Source organism: Tamandua tetradactyla, chromosome 3 (genome assembly GCF_023851605.1).
Source record: "Tamandua tetradactyla isolate mTamTet1 chromosome 3, mTamTet1.pri, whole genome shotgun sequence".
Lineage (NCBI taxonomy): Eukaryota > Metazoa > Chordata > Mammalia > Pilosa > Myrmecophagidae > Tamandua > Tamandua tetradactyla.
The window spans coordinates 193,624,676-193,638,672 of NC_135329.1; the positions used below are offsets into that span (position 1 = coordinate 193,624,676).

Sequence of the window (13,997 nt, forward strand, 5' to 3'; positions counted from 1 at the left end):
AGTTTGGCGGTTCCTCAAAAAGCTGAATATAGAATTGCCATACGACCCAGCAATACCATTGCTAGGTATCTACTCAAAGGACTTAAGGGCAAAGACACAAACGGACATTTGCACACCAATGTTTATAGCAGCGTTATTTACAATTGCAAAGAGATGGAAACAGCCAAAATGTCCATCAACAGACGAGTGGCTAAACAAACTGTGGTATATACATACGATGGAATATTATGCAGCTTTAAGACAGGATAAACTTATGAAGCATGTAATAACATGGATGGACCTAGAGAACATTATGCTGAGTGAGTCTAGCCAAAAACTAAAGAACAAATACTGTATGGTCCCACTGATGTGAACGGACATTCGAGAATAAACTTGGAATATGTCATTGGTAACAGAGTCCAGCAGAAGTTAGAAACAGGGTAAGATAATGGGTAATTGGAGCTGAAGGGATACAGACTGTGCAACAGGACTAGATACAAAAACTCAAAAATGGACAGCACAATAATACCTAATTGTAAAGTAATCATGTTAAAACACTGAATGAAGCTGCATCTGAGCTATAGGTTTGTTTTTTTTTTACTATTATTATTACTTTTATTTCTTTTCTCTATGTTAACATTCTATATCTTTTTCTGTTGTGTTGCTAGTTCTTCTAAACCGATGCAAATGTACTAAGAAACGATGATCATGCATCTATGTGATGATGTTAAGAATTACTGATTGCATATGTAGAATGGTATGATTTCTAAATGTTGGGTTAATTTCTTTTTTTCCGTTAATTTATAAAAAAAAAAAAAAGGAAAAAAATTAAAAACACACCTCAGCAGTAGTAGGCCCCCAAATCAGGAGACATCCCAGGATCTATTGGGAATGAACTCAGACTGGTACCCACAGAAGGGAGAGATAATTAATTAATTAGTTGAGTAATGGGAGTAATTAATTAAAATATAAATAATAAGTATTATTATATATAGAAAAATATATTTTAAAAACCCTGGGCAGGTAGTTTGCCTGACTGCACTTATAGCTTCTCACCAGCAGGTGGCAATCTTGAGACACCTACCCTCAGGCCCACCCCTCCCCGACTACAATAGCCTGCTGAAAAGGTGGTCTGCATGGTGGGGCAGGGATGGAGGCGTGGGTTGTTAAGTGGCAGGATGGCTGGTCATGGTGTGCAGGATGGGTTTGCTGACCACAGCACCCAGGGAAACAGTCAATCCGCAGCACCCCATATCTGGTGGATCCAGTGCGACTCTGCATCTAACAGGACAACCCCTTGTGTTGCTCAGCCAAGTGACTGCCCCCAGCGCCTGGAGCACAGCTCTTTGTGGTGGGCAGCCAGGCATACCTCCAGGCTCCCTGTGGGCACCACTAGCTTCAGTGCCACTCGGGGAGGTCCCCCCAGCCATGAGCTGGGACAGGCTGGAGCTGAGGGACAGTCACTTCCCTCAGATCTGCACTTCCTTGCACACTGCTACCCACCTCTGGTGGGGGTCATGGTTGATCAGACCCACCCCTTTTTTCCCATCCCAATCCCCCCATCTCTCTCCTCCCAAAGAAAGGCTGAAGACTCTCTTTGATCAGTCACCCCTCGGACTGCAGTCCTGATCATTCTTTCCTTGTCCCTTGTCTTGTCCCACAGAGCAGGGGTGAATGCAGTCTACTGCACTCTGCCATCTTCCCAGAAGTCTCTGTTTTACTTTTTAAATTTAAATTTACTGGGCAAATAGATGTTCTACTGTATGATGAGATTGCAAAGAACAGGTGTCAAATGAACAGTTATTCAGTGCAGCTCCAGGCTATCTCCCATGCATTAGTTCCCAAATGACTCAGTTCTCTGGACACCTGGGAAAAGCGATGCCTGGGAAGGTTGCTACACTCAAAGTCAGCACATTGCTTCAAGGCATGAGGGAAATTGCCAAGCAATCTGAGGAAGCTGCGGGCTACCAAGCATTGACATTTTGGGGGGAGGGGGGGAGGGAGTGCATGGTCCCGTAATCAAACCTGGGTCTCCCACATGAAAGGCGAGCACTTCTACCACTGAACCACCAGTGCACCCTGCATTGACTTTTGTTTATTAACTTTGTGTCCTGTAACATTCCTATAATTAACTTTTAGTTACAAAAATAATTACAATTAGTAATTATTAGTAATTACTACTAATGAAAGTATTAATAGAGTCTTTAGAATTGTAAACATATTCCACTGTGTATGTATGTATATATACATCATATATATATATATCACATCTTACTTATCTATTCATCTGCAAACAAAGATTTTTTTAATTTTAGTTTGAAATGATTTCAGCCTTACAGGTCAGTTGCAAAAATAATACAAGCCCATGCAGCACACAGAGAACTCCAACATACCTTTCACCTAGATATCCAGATCCACCAACATTCAACATATTGCCACATTTCCATATCATTCTATCTACCATATCATTCTATCTATCCATCTGTCCATCACCTATCTACAGATCAATTGATTTATCTACCTCTCTACTTTCTAAACATCATGCCCCTTAAACACTTAATACTTCTATGTATATCTCCAAAGAACAAAGTTATTCACTTACGCAATCACCTTAAATACAGTTATCAAGTTTAAGCAATTTAACATTGATATAAAGCTTAAAGTCTATATTCCAGTTTTTTCGTATGTCCCAATAATGTCCTTTAAGGTCTTTTCCCCTCCATTATGAGTTCTGGTGTAGAATCATTTTGGCTTGCAGGAGCCTGTCCAGCTGAAAGACACTGATTGAGACACGAATTTTATTTGGGGTCTTACATATGAAAGCTGAGTTTAGTTGCTCTGAAGTCGGTCGATTCACAGCTCCATGTGAAAGCAATTCACATTGATGAGAGGGGGAAGCAGGTTTATAGTGGGCATAAACAAAGAAGGCAGAGAGCCAAGAGAGTGCATGGACATATTGCTAACAAAGTCAATTATTTCTTAATGTTTGTTGTCTCTTTAGGCACAACTTCCTATGGCGTTAACCTTGGGGAAAGATAAGGAAGGTACAGAAACTGAGAGAATACGTGCAGGAATGTGCGTAATTGCTGATAAAGTTGAGAGAGTTGGAGGATATTGGAAAATGCAAAAACACTGTTATGTTACAATACAACCTGTCCCACAACTCGTACAATCTTTTTGCCACCTCTTCCCCATAAGTCTCTGAGTGTGGGAAGGGGAGGTTAAAGTTTACGGCCTGAAATGTTTAGAAATGAAGCTATAACTACAATATAAATAGCAACAAAATAAACAAATAATTAATACTGCCAGTGTGCTAACAAGAAGGGTATAACTCTAATTCAAGAGTAGGTAAAGCAAAAAAATAAAAGAGTAGGTAAGTGAGCCAAGAGAAAAATGAATCTACAAGCCTTACGTTTTGTTTTGTTTTTTGCCTTTACAAGTGGTATTTTTGTGCAGTGCGACAGTAGTTCAGTAGCAGAATTCTCACCTGCCATGCTGGAGACCCGGGTTCGATTCTCAGTGCCTGCCCATGTTAAAAAAAAAAAAAATCAAAAGTGGAGGTATTTTAAATTAACAGACTTATTTATATATAAATCATATAATCTAAATCACCATTTAAAAATACAATTGACTTTTTTTCCTTTTTGGTGAAAAATAACATGTATACAAAAAAGCAGTAAATTTCAAAGCCACATCACAATAATTAGTTGTAGAACTAATTCTAAACTGGTATAGTTTACAATTCCACAATTTTAGGTTTTTACGTCTATCTCTAAGATACTGGAGACTAAAAGATATGTCAGTATAATGATTCAACAATCATACTCATTTAGTAAACCCTACCTTCTCTGTATAACTCCACCATCACCTTTGATCTTTCTCCCACTCTTTAGGGGTATTTGGGCTATGCCCATTCTAACTTTTTCATGTTGGAAGGGGCTGTGGATAATATGGAATAGGGGGATGGAGCTAGTTGATGTTCTGGAGAGGCTGGCCCCTCTGCATTACAAGACTTACCTAATCCAGGGACCCATCTGGAGGTTGTAGGTTTCTGGAAAGTTACCCTTGTGTGTGGAACCTTTATAGAATCTTATATATTGCCTTAGGTGTTCTTTAGGATTGGCAGGAATGGTTTTGGTTGGGGTTTGGCAAGTTATGCTAAGTAGCAGTGTCTAATTGAAGCATGCATAAGAATGACCTCTAGAGTAGCCTCTCGACTCTATTTGAACTCTCTCAGCCATTGATACTTTATTTGTTACACTTCTTTTCCCCATTTTGTTCAGGATGGTATTGCTGATCCCACTGAGCCAGGCTTAACCTGAGAGTCATCTCCCATGGCACCAAGGAGATTTTCACCCCTGGATGTCATGTCCCATGTACGGGGAGGGCAATTGTTTCACTTACAGAGTTGTGCTTAGAGAGAGGCCACATCTGAGCAACAAAAGAGGTCCTCCGGAAGTAACTCTTAGACATAACTGTAGGTAGGCTAAGCTTCTTTGCTACGTACATAAGCTTCACCAGAGCAAGCCTCAAGCTCAAAGGCTTGGCATGTTGATGTGGGTGTCCCTAAAGTTTGACACAGTATCAGGGCATTCCCTGGTGGTAAAGTTTAATACTTTCGCGTTTTTTCTCCCATCCTTCAAAGGACTTTGCTAATACTTTTTGATTATCTGCTTAATATACTCTGGGATGTATCCAGACATTACATTAAGATATAAAAGATTAAAGGCACTCGTTCTTATTCTGGGCTCCCTGTGTTTGGTTTGTTTAAATGATCTATCCATCTATCCAGACAGGTTGAGTTAATTATGTGCTACAGAAAATTTAGGTTCTGGACAAAATAAACCTGTCTTCCTTTGGTGTCAAAGAGTAGATGAGGTTCTAATATACAGACAATGTCTTCCTTACCCCTGTATTCTGAATTACCTTATGAATCCCTAATTGGCTTCATTCCTATCTCTAAATACCAGATTATACATAAATAAAACAGTCTCTCAAAATCTAGAAATAACAATTAACACTCTGGACTAAATATGATTGTGTAAGAGCTTACAATCTAGGCCCCTGTTTTCTTATAAGCATTTTCTAAGTGAGAACTTACAATATTTGTTCTTTTGTTTCTGACTTATTTTGCCTCACCAAATGTCCCACTGTTTCATTCACTATGTTGCATACCTCACAGCTTCATTCCTTTTTGTAGCTGCACCATATTCAATCATATGTATACACCATCATTTGCAGCCACCTCCATTCACTGCAAACCCTAACTTTCGGATATGGTTTATAGATCTTTGTAAGTGTGCTAAGGCATTGGTGGCATTTGTCTGTTTATATGAACAGCAAGCAGTGTCAGTCATGGCACAGTACCACCTTGAGTGGCAATGAGCATATTTAAAGCCATACTATTTTGCAAGACTACTTTTCTAAATTGTGTAGTTTCATCATTTCATAAAAATATAGCTAATTTTTATTTATTAAGTGGGTGTGCAGTGTGGTTGGTTAGAGAAGCTACATGTTTCTTAGTTACTATTACAGCACCACCTGGAACAAATATAGCTAAAGAATAAAACTACCATGAGGTTCACTTTATTCCATATTTAATTTTTATCATTTCCCAGTTACTGGATTTGTGTGGTAAAGTGTCATAAATGGTAGCAGACATATGGCATTGCCCCCATGTACATCGTTCAATCCAGTTATAAGGCAGGTAGGACTAGCCTTTTTGTCCTCAGGTCCAGAGCACCCCTTGGGGGACGGGGGGGAGGCTCCACTTTTGCTCCTCACATTTTGCCATTGAAAATGGCTAACATTGTGCAAATGAGTGGTTGTATTAAAAGTTCAGCAGGTAGCCACCTCATATTTTTATATCCTTCATCATGCTCCTTGCAAATTGGAGCCACTTTGTCCATAGTTATAGTTTTAGCAGTAAGCCTTCCTAATCCATCAAACACTGAAAACCAAAGTGCATGCAGGGACTTCTTGACTTGCTCCTGGACTAGAGAATAAATATAGGGATAAGACTCAGTTTAGGAAGGTCAAGTCTTTGATGATGAAGAGAAAGAGAAGAAATTTTTCAAATTTGCTGCCAGCGGGTGTCCTGTTACATTAGCATTGGGTCTCACATTGTTCCCTCGGTGGGCGTGACAGTCACAGGAGCCTGTGGCGCCAGATGATGGCAACTTATTGCATACACAGCAGTCAGTCTGGTTGTGGAATGCTGCTGTGGCTGTGGCTTAATCAAGGAAGACGATGAACTTAGATGAAGCAGGAAAGAAGCCTAAGGCTCAAACATAGATGTTTAATGGGTACACAGATGGTAAGGTTTTCTCCTATGAGTAAAATTACTGTGGAGTTCACTCTCATTGACCTCAGAACATTGGCCACCACTTGGCAGGTGCCAGGCTTACTATACTGCACATACTGCCCTTCCAGAGGGGCAGCCTTTAGTCCCGGTTACAGAGTACAGCAGTTCGCCACCTCTTATTTAGGTTAATAACCACATCGCGTTGGCCATTATTTCCCTGGTGGATATATCTCTGATGCATTTTTTATATTGCAGCATGGTTGGTCCTCTCGAGAATAGAAAGCTGGGCTCCAGGGTTCCATGAGCCTGTCTCATAGCACACCCTGGCTCTATGCAGCAGAGCCAGTCTGCAGGCAGTGTCCACTGAAGAACCAAGGGATGGAGTCTTTTCCAGCAGGCAGAGCCACAGGTGTCCATGGTAGTAAGGTGTTTCCATCCACTTCTGGGTCAAGACCAGAAGGTGTGGCTGATACTTTTATAGTTGTGGAGGCCATAGAAACTGGCTGTGCTAATAACACAAATGGGGAGACATCATACACGGCACTAGGACCTGGTTTAAACGTGTAAGCACTTTAGTTAAAATAGAGGTCCAATTTATTTATATATTTTTGCTAGGCTTATGTCAGTTAACAGGTAGAATATAATTCATATATTTGCCTTGCTTTTTTAAAAAAGTATCTTTAGTTGAAGTTAAATAAAAAAACAAATATTGTTTCAAACCTGATGACTTTTAACATTTTGCTTTCTCTGGGTCAAGCTCCAAAAAGATACCTTTTTATTCCAAACAGTTGCAAGATGAATATCTGACTGGTAGCTAGCTGATTGTAAGCACTTTTTGAGAAGTATCAGAGTAAAACAATGTAGTTGACAAGGAAATTGGGATGTTTTTGTGACAAATAACATCTTTAAAATAACTAAAATCATAGCCAGCAGCATTCTATTGTTGTCTAATATTTTGAAAATCAGTAACAGAAGGTTAGAAAATCCTTTTAATTTCTATAACATTGTATAAACACTTGTTTTATGCAACTTAGAACATATCAAATAAACTTAACTATTTTTACCACTTCATTTTCTTTCAAGATGAGAGAAAAATCCTTTGCGACTGTTTGGAATAAAAAGATATCCTTTGGAGCTTGAACAGAGAAAGTAAAATGTTAAAAGTTGTCAGGTTTGAAACAATATTTGTTTTTTTATTTAACTAAAGCCAAAAGAAAAATCCAGCTCTTTTAAAAGTGAGAGGACTTGATATTCTTAAACAACTAACGACATGATAAATTTAAGTACAAGAAGTTATTCTGATAGAACATAGACTTTTTGCATTTTGCACTGATTATTCAGGAAAACTTATATAACTTTTTACTAAAAACAGACCAATAGTTTAAGGATACTTTGTTACTTTAATAGAGAGAAAACTTAATTGTAGTTTGTATCAATATATTATTTAATACTAAGACTAAAAAGTTTTATAGATAGACTCGTTAGATTGTACTCAACTTTGACCATAATTTCCTTTTCTGTGAACTTGCTGCAGCTTATTACATCTATTCAGGTTTTGTCCCAAATTTTCCTCATTCTGCAACAACTGTATCATTTTATCTTAGGAAAAAATCTACCCTCTTTTACCTTTTAATAAAAAATGCATCCTTTATATCCTTCATACTTAAGGTACCAAAATAATTTTGGAAACTGTCTTCAAGCAAACATCTCATAATACAATTACCATTAAAATCAAACTTGTCAGAATAATGCTAAATACTTAAAACCCTTTAGTCAATGCATTTTTTGAAGCAGTAATGTACAATCTTTAATAAAAATTAATGGCACATGTAGGCATTTTGTCTTTGCAGTTTGGTTAAATCCTTAGGGGCACCGAACAAGGGTGAAGCCAAGAACAAGCTTCACAATCTTGTATAACTGTTATCAAAGAGTACTTGAGAGGATTTTTAATGCTTTTACCATTTGCCACCCTGTCACTGCTCCTTTATCCCCACCCTTTCTTTTTGTAATCATAAAGCAGCTTCCTCAACAGCTGTGAGACATATTAGGCAGACATAGGCTAAAGCATTTGCTCTTTTGTTACTGGAGGAAAAGGTTTCTCAATTTAATTAATTATCTGGCAGAGTATTCCTTCATAAACATAGTTTCATTTATTGGCCAAACAGGGTTGTTAGAAGTCCTTTGTACCAGTTCTGACAATTCTTTCATTGTATCAGTTATTTCTTGTCCTCCTAGGGACTCCGGGTTTTTGGACTCCAAACCTTTGTAGATAACATAGCTCTAACCTTTGGCTGGGCCTTTTTTTTTTTTTTTTACCAGCCTCCTAATTTTAAAAACTGACGGGCCAGCACTTTTATATCATCATTTCTTTTATATAATTGCTCTGAAAGTCCTGTTACTAAAGCAGAGGTGGAAGTCAGTCTATTTATTTCTAACTGCAACTCTTCCTTCAACTTGCAGATTTCTCTGTCTTCTTTGAGACAGTCTCCTGTAGCTGGCTGTACCACACACAACAACAGCCAACTGACTGAAATGCCAAGCAAGTGTCCAAACCTCCCATAAAAGAAACAGGTCACTCTGCAATGACTCCCACAGATCATAACAGTCCTGCAGCCTGTTGCAGGAGGGCTATTTGTCCAGTCATGGAATTATAAGCATTTCTGTACTCCCTCTGCAGTTCCCATTCATCTATGAGGGTAGCCACCTTTCCCCACATAGATATTGCAGCCCCCACTTGGGTTTCCTCCCAAGGAGTCTCCCTTCCCCATACTCGTATTGTCAGTAGCTGGGGCTTCTTTATCTCCTGGCTGGCTCTCCAGTTGTTCCAGCTTGCAGGAGCCTGTCCAGCTGGGAGACTAAAGAAAATGCTAGGCACTGATTGAGACATGATTTTTATTAGGGGACTAATATACAGGAAATGAGTCTGGTTGCTCTGAGGGTGGTCTATTCAAAGCTCCATGTGAAAGCAATCCACATTGATCAGGGGGGAAAACAGGGTTTTATAGTGGACATAGACAAAGAAGGCACAGAGCCAAGAGAGTGCAATTTTGTTGCTAACAAGGTTAACTGTTTCTTAATGTTTGTATTTCTGGGTGCAAATTCCCATGGAGTTAACCATGGGGAAAGATAAAGAAAGCACAGAGCTAACTAAGCGAGTCCGTGCAGGAATGTGCATAATTGCTGACAAAGTTGGAAGAGTTGGAGGATATTGGAAAATGCAAAAACATTGTTATGTTACAATCATGTATTGTATTTAATTGTTATTCTCTCTCTCTGTTTTTGTTTTATTTTAGTAATATATATACACACCCTAAAATTTCCCCTTATAATCACTGACCCCCAGAAAAAAGATTGTCTCACTTGATTCAGAATTTTAAGTTGGTGTTTTTTTCTTTCAACACATTAACTATTTCACTCCACTCTCCTCATGTTTGCATAGTTTCTGAAGTGAATTCCAATGAAATTCTTATCCTTGTTTTACTAGGTAAGACTTTTTCATTCTGACTTCTTTCAAGATTTTCTCTTTTTCTGATCTTCTGCAGCTTGAATATAATATGCCTAGGAATAGTTTGTGGTTTTTTTTCTTTTTTTTTTTCTTGGTATTTGTCCTGTTTTGGGTTCTCAGAAATTCTTGGACCTGTGGTTTGGTGTCTGTCATTAATTTTAGAAAAATTTCAGCCATTATTACTTCAAATATTTCTTCTATTTCTTTCTTTCTTTCTTCTCTTTCTGATACTACCAATATGGGTATATTATACCTTTTATAACTGTCCCACAATTCTTGGATATTCTGTTCTATCTTTCTCATTCTTTTTTTCTTTTTACGTTTCCATTTTGGAAATTTCTAGTGCCATATCTTCAAGTTCACTGATTCTTCCCTTGACTGTGCCTAGTCTACTGATAAGCCCATCAAAGACATTCTTCGTTTGTATTATGTTTTTGTTTCAAGTTTTACTATTGATTCTTTCTTAGAGTTTCTGACTTTCTGCTCACATTACCTACCTTTTCTTGCTTATTGTCCACTTTTTCCAGTAGAGCTCTAGCATGTTAATCATAGTTATTATAAACTCCCAGTCTAATAACTCCATCATCTCTATCTGAGTCTGGTTCTGATGCTTGCTGTGTTTCTTGAGACTATGTTTCTGCCCTTTAGTATGCCTTGTAATTTTTTACAATAAGCCAGACATGATATACGGTAAAAGGAACTGAGGTAAATAGACCTTTAGTGTGAAGTTTTATTTTCTCTCACAGAGAATTAGGCTGTGCATATTGCTTGCTAAAGCAGTAGAAGTCAGAGGCTAAAACTTCCTCTGGTGCCTTTACTTTATCTCTCTACTGTCTTTGTGTTTTGTAGAGAGTTTTTCTTAAATGAGGTCTGAGCCTTGCAATTCTTTCCTTTGTTTGACCTCAATTCTCTAATAGATCTAAGAAGAGTTGTTTTTCAGCTTTTTGTTGTTGTTATTCAGCTTTTTTCTTGCTGTTAGAATGGGAATGATGACTTAAAAGTGTCAAATGCCTCTTTCTTATTCATGAAATGACAACCAAGGATCCTTAGACATTGGAGAAGAGTCTAGATCATAAAGGGAAAGATAAAGATAAATAGGAAAACAAAAAAATATCCAAGGAGAAATAATTATCATCTAAAAGACAAAAATAAATTTTTTAAAAATCTAATATTCCCCAAAAGATTGTGAGATTAAAGACAAGTTGGTCCTCTTGAAACAAGATGCCATGAAAAGCAACTGTCAGCAGGTAAAACAGTTCTTGGAAATTCAAAATATGATCACTGAATGTTTACAATTCACTAGAAATATTGGAAGAGAAAGATGAGGCAGTCTCTCAAAAAGTAGAATAAAAAGCACAAATGAGAGAAATAATAAAAAATACAAAAAATCAATTCAGGAGTTCCAATAGACTCTCCAACTGACAGGAGTTCCAAAAGAGGAGAGTATAAAAGAAAGCAAGTTATCAAATAAAAATATTAGAGAATTTCTCAGCTCTTATGAACATATCTTCAGATTTAAAGTTTTCGCTAAGTGACTAGCACAATAAAATAATGATAATAAAAAGATCTACACCTAAATAAATTATTGTGTAATTTCAAAAATAAAAAAAAAGAGAGACTTGGAGAATTTCCTTAAATTATCTAGAGGAAAGGACAACTCACCTATAAAGGGAAGAGAACCCAGCAAATGTCAGGAGTCAATGGATAATACTTATCAAGTTCTAAGAAAAACTGACCTTTGTCCTAGAATTCCAGGTCCAGTCAAACTATAGATCAAGTGGAAGTGATAAAGATATTTTCAGACAGACAAGTCTCAAGAAAATCTACCTCCCACACAACCATTCTTAGGAAGTTAGTTAAGAATGTACTCCAGAAAAATAAGGAAGTAAGCCAAGAAAGAAGATGTCAAGCTTAGGGAATAGTAACTCCGGTCTCAGAGAGAAGAAAAAGGAATTCCTAAGAAAACAAGTGGGCAGCAGATCCAGGAATCAGCCAGCCCAGACTGTAGTGGAAGTATCCAGGGTCCAGGAAGAAGGTTTCTGGGGAGAACAGAAATCAATAGATGCAAGTGTTCTAAGAAGTGATCATGGTGATGAATATACAACTGTGTGGTGATACTGTGAGTCACTGATTATATACCAAGAATGGAATGTTCATATGTTAAGAATGTTTATGTTTGTATGTTGTTATGTTTTGTGAATAAAAATATAAAAAAATAAGTCAGTAGTGTTTCTACATACTAGTATAAAGAATCTCAAGAAGAAATCAAAGTCATTTACAATAGCAACTAAAAGAATCAAATATATAGAAATAAATTTAAGCAAGGATGTAAAAGACTTGTACACAGGAAACTGCAAAACATTGCTAAATGAAATCAGAGCAGACCTAAACAAATGGAGGGACGTTCCATGTTCATGGTTTGGAAGACTAAATAGTGTGAAGATGTCAACTTCACCCAAAGTGGTTTACAGATTCAATGTAATCCCAATCAAAATTCCAACAACTTTCTTTGCTAAAATGGAAAAGCCAATCATTAAATTTTTATGGAAAGATAATGGGCCCCGAATAGCCAAAGCAAAAAAAAAGAAAGAAATCAATAAATATCTTATATGATGAAGACTTTGGAAGGAAATAAATAGGCTATGTTAAAGGCAAGGAATGCAGAGAGAAAAAAAAAATTAACAGAAAAACAAAAGCTTTTCAGGAAGGGAAATGTGATCACTGAACACATCTTAGTTCTGCAGGTAACATATATGTATGTATATATATATATATATATATATATATATGCTAATCTAATAATGTAAATACTATTTATTTATTTTTTTCTATGTAAGAATCAACCCAAAGACAAAGCACAGAAGAGGATTATAAAATAGAATGTAATTAGTAACTTCAACAACACAAAATAGAGAATAAGAATCCAATGGAATTTTCTGTGAAGATGGAAAAGTTCTATATTTGGCTTGTCCAGTATAGCAGTTACTAGTTGCATGTAGGCATTGATACTGGAAGTATGACTGGTGCTACTAAGGAACTGAAGTGTTTCTTTTAATTAATTTAAATTTACATAGCCCCATGTGGCTACTGGCTACCGTACTGAATACTGCAAGTATAGATGACAAATAAGGAGGTAGGAGAAGGTGGGAGCTGAAGGGATGGGATGCTGTCATCAAATCACAGAATGAGAGTCAAAATATGCTGTCTACAGTTTACAGAACAAGAAATAAGTTTGTAAGTATATCATGTAAAATTACATAATTGCATATCAATGTATCCTGTAAAATTACAACAGAGGAAAAAGTACAACTACACTGGGAAGGAGGAGGATGTGGTCGGGAGGATAGCAATAAATGAACTATATCCTCCAATACCAAGGGAAGGAAATCTATAGAAAATATTCTCTACTGATAAATCAAGAAGGAAGTATATAAGCATATTACTTAGATATGGAAGTAATACCATGAAGAAAAAACTAAAAATATGTAAGAAGTAATTTACCACTGAGAATGGGAAACGTGAAAAGGGTGTTCACCATCTTTGGATATAAGCCCTCCTGTACTGTTCAGTTTTTAAACCATGTGCATATATTATTTTGATAAAATTTTACAACAAACTTAACCCCTATTCCTAAGCAATCTTAAGAGTAACGGTGAAGATAGTTTTGCGTGGACATCAACATGCTTAAGTACAAAGCAGTTTTTACAAAATGTCAAATAAAAGGTAATAAGCATTAGTGTTATGGAAGTGTGGAGCAAGAGACCCCAAGACCTTCTCTGATCAGGGAGCCCTCCTTGGAGGGGGGTGGGATGTGAACAAGTTCTGAAATAACGGGTCATAGTCATGTTGGGTGAGAAGGAGCTTGGTGTCACTATCTGTCTTCTCAAAATCCTAGACATTAAGCCACCACTAGGTGCGTTTGTCTCTCATGGTCTGTCTCTTCATTCCTCTCTGTCTGTCTCTGTCCCAATGTCTCCTCTCTTGTCTTTGTCTCCGTCTTCCTCTCTCCCTCTACATTTATCTCCCTATCTACTTCTCTGTCTCTCTGTCATTCACTCCAACTCTCTGACTTCTATCTCTGAGTGAACGTGACTCTTTCGGTACCTCTCTACTTCTTTCCCTCTGTGTCTCTGTGTATGTGTGTGACTCACTGTCATCCTCTTTGTGTTTCTCTCTCTTCCTTTTTGTTTCTGTCTTTCTTTCTCTCTG

General features: G+C 37.4%; 1 protein-coding gene across 2 annotated transcripts in view; it reads left to right on the forward strand.

Annotated features, from left to right (window-relative positions):
- Positions 1-13,997, forward strand: part of RUFY4 (RUN and FYVE domain containing 4) — an 80,103-nt gene that overhangs the window by 65,859 nt on the left and 247 nt on the right. The gene's annotated exons all lie outside the window — the stretch shown is intronic.